Genomic DNA, 6,000 nt, shown 5'->3' with positions numbered 1-6,000 from the left:
CTAATTCTATACATCAGCTCCACGCTGCATGCTGGTTTGTTGAAGGCATTTTACCACACAGATGGCGAGGGATTTTCAAAAGTACAAGGGAGGCCTGTATATTATTTGTTTTAACTTTTTCTTTCAACTTTTTTTCATGAAGTTCCCAGATGACTGCACACTTCTGAATGCAGCAATCTGTTTAATCGAGTTTTAGCCTTCCTTTTCCTGTTTTGCTGTGTACTTTGTATTCCATGCCAGTAGCTATTGAGGCAACACTGTGGATGCATTATCTGTTTCAGGCCTCTTGGAATATATGTGTTGGCTTTGCTCTGTGTGCATGCATGAGAGAGATGGAATAAACATACATGTGGCCAATTAGTACACTTAAATTAATGAAGAGCAATCTATGAAACTCCTTTTCCTGAGAATTTGGAAATACCGAGAATGTTTGCCATCTAGCCTTCAAAAACTTCAAAAGCAGCTATAAGGTCACAGTCTAATACTCCCTTCTGTATACTTACGCCTTTTCTAAAAATATTTCCCAACTTAATCTTCAGTATATGGAACAGGAGGGCAGAGGGGGGACTGCAGTGTTTACGACCAAAGTGCAAAGACGAGGAGGAAAATTAAACCCACAAAAAGCAAATCTTTTGATCTCTGCCTCATTTTCCTCATTATAAACTTAACAGTACCAACAGTTATGGTTTAACTAAACACTGAGTTTATGGACCCATGACTCTGTCTATAGATAACGGAAGGTCAAGAGGAACTCTATTTCTGCCTTTGCTTTTGCAGCTTTTCCTTGAATTGGGACACCCAAACAAGTCAGTGGGAGCCTAAACAACACCGCTGGTTCGGATGGCTCGCTCCTTGCACTAGGTAGGACACGATCAAAGATGTCTGCTCTGGAAATACGCAATCCTGATAGGAAAGTCTCGGTAGTGCCCAAGCAGTGCCCAATGGACTCCCTGAAGGATTGTTTCAAAATGCCAGCCTCTCACATCGCATCCTCCACGTGCAATGTCTGAAGTCTTCAGGAAGCTCAAGCGTACCAAGAGAGCGGTTTAGTTATGCACTGAGGAGGTCAAAGAAAGATCAGAGCCTCCATAGAAGAAATAAAATATGATCTAGCCTGCAACAGGTACTGGCACCATCCAAAACAAAACAAAGTCTTCTCTGTGCTTTTTCACACAGCACAGAAAAATAATGTAGATTCTCCCTGAAACCCCTCTGAGACATATAAATAATTATGAGCTCAGCACTGGACATCAAGGAGGACTTGTGTTAGGGCAATGCACAGAGGACAACAGCTCGGAGGAGCGTGTCTACTGCAGAAGCAGGCATGTCCCTTATCACTGGCAGTCATTTATAATTTAGGGTCTATGTTCACAACTAGTTCTGAACTGGTTCCAAAAATAAAAGGAAAAGAAAAATAACAGTTCCCGAGAAGTCAGTGTTCTGGCTCTGACTGACGTTGGCTACAAACACGCCTGGGTGAACAGCACGGAGCTGAATCTGGAGTTTAAGCACAGACAGGTCATTTCTGAGAGTCCTGCAGTTAAGCAACACTTTTCACCCTTGGGAAGTCTCCCTTCCAAGCACTTCCATCATTCCACATGGGCTCCTTTCAAAGTAAGCTGTTGGCTGTTGTCAGTGACTTTTTTCTTCATTTTTACTCCTTTTGAAGGTTTGGGGATGTCTGGGGAAGCTGCTGCATTCATTTTCCCAGGCGTTTCAAGTTCACAAATGCTTTCACCTGAAAAGGTTTTATCCTGATGGAGAATTAATTCCAGCTTTATTTGTGGAAGAAAGCGAACTGTACACAAAGTGAAGGATGACCGGCTTCTTTTCGAAAGCAGCAATTCAGAACTGAGATCCGTTTGGGCATTCTGGATATCTGCATGTCAGCGTGCAGAAAAAGCAAGCAAATGTAAATGAGTGTTCCTGAAAACAGCACTGGAAGGAAAATATTTTGTACACACCCTAAAAAGGCCTGCTTAAAAGGCTTGTGATAGCAAAAGCCCCATACCAACCCAGATAGAGAGAAATACTGAACTTCCACAGCAGGAGGTGAGAACTCGCTGGGTTTGGCACCCTTCCCTCCTGGGTCACAGCTGGACCCAGGGCAGCTGGCCGGGCACCGTGCTGTCACCTGCTGGTTGTGCCATCAGCACCAGAGGCAGCGTGGTTCACAAATATACAGTCAGAGCTAACACAGAGGAGATGTAATGCTGACTATCAGGAGAGATTTGTAATTAGACTGACCCTTCGGCTATGAGGGAGAGTTTGGGGGCAGGGGGAAGGATGGATGGATGGAGAGTTTGCCAAGGATCAGGACAAAGACGTTGAGCAGAGGGCTAACAGGCAGCAGAGGAACTAGCAGAGTTCTCAAGGAAAGATAAATAATGGAGAGATGCCACAAAGGCAGAAATACACAGCTTTTGCTGTCTAGAGGCAACAACTGTTTACACTAACCATGTGCCTACAAGCTAGACCATCACGACCAGACTCTTCTTGCTTAGATTCCACCAAGATGCCTAGCTCAGTGTTTTGTTCCGGCTGCACCTCAGCATCCAGAAGCACTTCAGCTTTAGAAAACTCCTTCAGGTGAAATCAAGGCTGCATAAATCCGAGCTGAAACAAGGCAGCCTTCCTGAACCCCACGCTGTGCGGTTTGCGCACACATGCATGTGAGCGCACGCATGTGCTTGTCAGGGAAACAAAAAGGAGGAACTGAGGCAGCAGACACATGACTCAGGGTGTGGGTGAGATTGGAAACATAACCCCGGGATTGCGGGATTATCAGCAACCTCGGATCTGCGTGCTGCAGCAGCTGGGCCACCTCCCAGCACAAAATGCTGCAGGCAGCGTTTGTGCTCCGGAGCCGGTTATCTATGGGAGCAGGTAGGGGATTAGTGACCTGCTAGGGTTTCGCGTCTGTCAACAGGGTGAACACTGCAGCTACTCAGAAATATTTAATGAGAGGAAATAATGCAGCTTTTTCTGTTCCACACCGCCAGTCCCTGGTATCTGAACTGAAGGGGAATTGTTTCCCTTTGACAGCACGCAGCGTGTGCTGTGCCTGCAGGAGATGTGGCCCTACCTCGTTACCGCATGTGTCGGGCACCTCGGTGCTGCGTGCTGGCTGAACCTCCGGCCTCCATCCCCCTCCTGCCTCCCAACTGCAGCACACCACAACTTGTGCCACTCAGTCTTGTGCCACGTGAAACCAGTCGGAGCTATCTGGCTGGAGGGAAGAAAAAAAAAAAACAGCACATTCTCAGGAATGCTGCTCCTCAGCCAGATCAATTTCCTGACCTGACTCACGGCGCTGATGTGAAAAACAGCAGGGCTGGCACAGCCGGGAGGGCAGCACACAGGGGTAGGAACCAGCAGAGAGGAGCAGCCGTGTCTTAACTCCGAATTGCTGCCGAAGACTTTGCACCATGAAGCTACAGCGGAGCTGCAGTCTGGGGATAAGGCTCAGCCCAACCAAAGGTGTGCTCTGGGCGATGCAGCGATACCGCAGCTCTTTTTTTCCATCTGTCTTTGAAGTGAGGGGCATGAACTTAGGCTTGCATTTTTCACCCAGCGAGATCTTATTATCCCACTGAACAGCTTATTTCCACCAATGTAAGTAATCAGGAGATGGCAAACGCTCACTTTGTTGCATCCCAGGTTTAAAATCCTATTCATCTCCCCGGCCTGTGGAGGCTCTCCCCACACGGCGTGTTATGGGCACGCATGTGCTTGGGCTTAGTAAAAGTAACTGATTATTAAAAGTAACTTTTTATAAGTTTTGGATGCATAATTTACAGATTGCAAGAGTTTTCTCTTTTAAATTCAAGTAATTATATTAAAATACTCAGGTGCCATTTTTTATCACTAAAACGGAGTCGCAAATCAATGAGTGGAAGTGAGCGGTTTTCAGGATCAAGTTTAAGCTTGTAAAGAGATGAGCTATGACAACCTTTATAAAATGTTATCTGCAGCTTAAATCTTTCCCCAACAAGAATAGCTGTGGCTCTCTCTCTCCTTTCAATTGTAAAAGAAATACAAGAAATATAAAGTAAAATATGGGAATATCTTGAGTATTTGTTGAAATTAACATCATTTTTCATTGGAGTTTTCTCTGTGCCAGACAGAACTATACTTTTTCCAAACAATTGTGTCTTGGCCCCTGATCCTACATGTGCTTACCTGGTTATTCTGAATGCTCCAGTGTGCTCTCGTAACTGTCTCACAGAACGAGCAGCCTCGTCTACTTTGAATATTGATCTCCGGGTAAAGTCAAATACACATACACGTACCCCCAGCCCTCTGCAAGACTGATGTGTTTTAGGGTTATGAGGATTTTAGTGCCAGTCAGGAGGAATGATCAATGTATTTTCAGTCCTGCTCCCAAGGAGATGCACGGTTTCAGGGGGTATTTGTGTGAATCCCACTACAGAACTGCTGCAATCCCTATTGTACAGTTACAGGAGAACTGAACCGCCAAAGGACTAAGGGGCTGGTGTGATGACAGTAAAAGTGTCTTTTGGACAGGGATTAAACGTGCTGCCATATGAGACCAAGTATTTACTTGGTCTGAAGTCTCTCTGCCAGCTCCAGTTTATTTAAAAAATTCTGATGGATTAACTCTGGACAGCCAGGCTTCGTGCCAGATCAGGCGCTGTCTGTCACTGCTGTCCCAACTATATCTTTAGTCCCAGAGCAGATGCAGGGGTAGCGCGGAGGTGTCAAGTTGACATGAAGTGTATCATGGGCTCCAACACCCTCAGCAGACATGCCTGCTCCAGTATAAATATGGAGAAGAAATCTCCAGCGTTACTGCTCTTGTAACTGGGGCTTTACAGCCTTGTTTGAGATGGAGCCTGCAGTAAAGGAGGCGGTGGCTCTTGGAGCTTCTTCTCCCTTCCCTGTTCTCAGTCAGCAGCAAGGAGAGCTGGGAGGAACCACAGAGTTTGGTCGGACAGGATGATGTTTAAGGTGCCTTCCAGCCCATTCTATGATCGATTCTGTAAGTTATAAATGAGAAGAACCACAGACTGCGAGGCACTGAGGATGCTCTGAAAGCGGAGCTCCTCGCTGAGGGACAGTATAAAGGAGCAGAGGCACTGAAGGCAGCTAGGGAAAAGACTCGTTAAATGGTTCTCTTTGGAGCATGTCCAAGTGTCTGAGTGTAAAACCCGTCAGAAGCGCAGGCACTTTCACGGTGCCAGGCAGCAACGAGGCCGAGATCTCGGCTGGGGGCTCACAGTCGTGAGGGCTGCGAAACTCCATCACACGGGATGTGTGCCTGTCACGGAGAGACAGGGTTATCCATGCACACCCAGTTATCTGCCACCTGTTAGTGTTCATATTCAAAGCTATTTTTGATAGAGGCATTTAACAGCCTTGTGTAGGGGGAGGTATAAGGGGTATAAACTTCACTGGGGACTTCCTAAGCCCCTTCTGCTTTGATGTATGGGACAGCACCATGTTGAGACAACTGACAGGAGAAGTCCTAGGCACATCTACTGCCAGGGAAACAATGAGTCTTCCTCCACGAGAGGCTTTTCATTCATTCTGAAGCGTCTGTTACATGTATTTACTCTTTACTGCATATGGCAGAAGTTTTATAACAGTAGTAATTGGCATTTTATCGCATCTTTGCTCCCTAACAACTCTTTTGTAGATCACAAAGCATTTTTTTAACTAACAATCAGTGAAGCCTCACATAACCATTGCGTGGGTAGCGAAAGATATTGTTTGCTTTTCTGTCACTTCAAGATTTGTTTAAACCATTTGAATCTTCAAGGTTTAAAAGAAAAATGAAAGCAGAAACTTGTGAAGAATCCATTTGCAGTATTTGAACATCCTGCAATCACACCTCCAGCTCCGTGGTTGGCTTTCAAGTGAAACCTAAGTTCATCTTTGACCTATCAGCCATCAAATGACTCAGGACCTACTCATATAAGAGACAATTTCACTTCCATCGCACAGCACAGCTGTGGTCTGCAGGATGCATGCAAGAAG

The sequence above is a fragment of the Aythya fuligula genome, chromosome 9 (assembly GCF_009819795.1).
Source record: "Aythya fuligula isolate bAytFul2 chromosome 9, bAytFul2.pri, whole genome shotgun sequence".
NCBI lineage: Eukaryota > Metazoa > Chordata > Aves > Anseriformes > Anatidae > Aythya > Aythya fuligula.
This window is presented reverse-complemented; position numbering follows the sequence as displayed.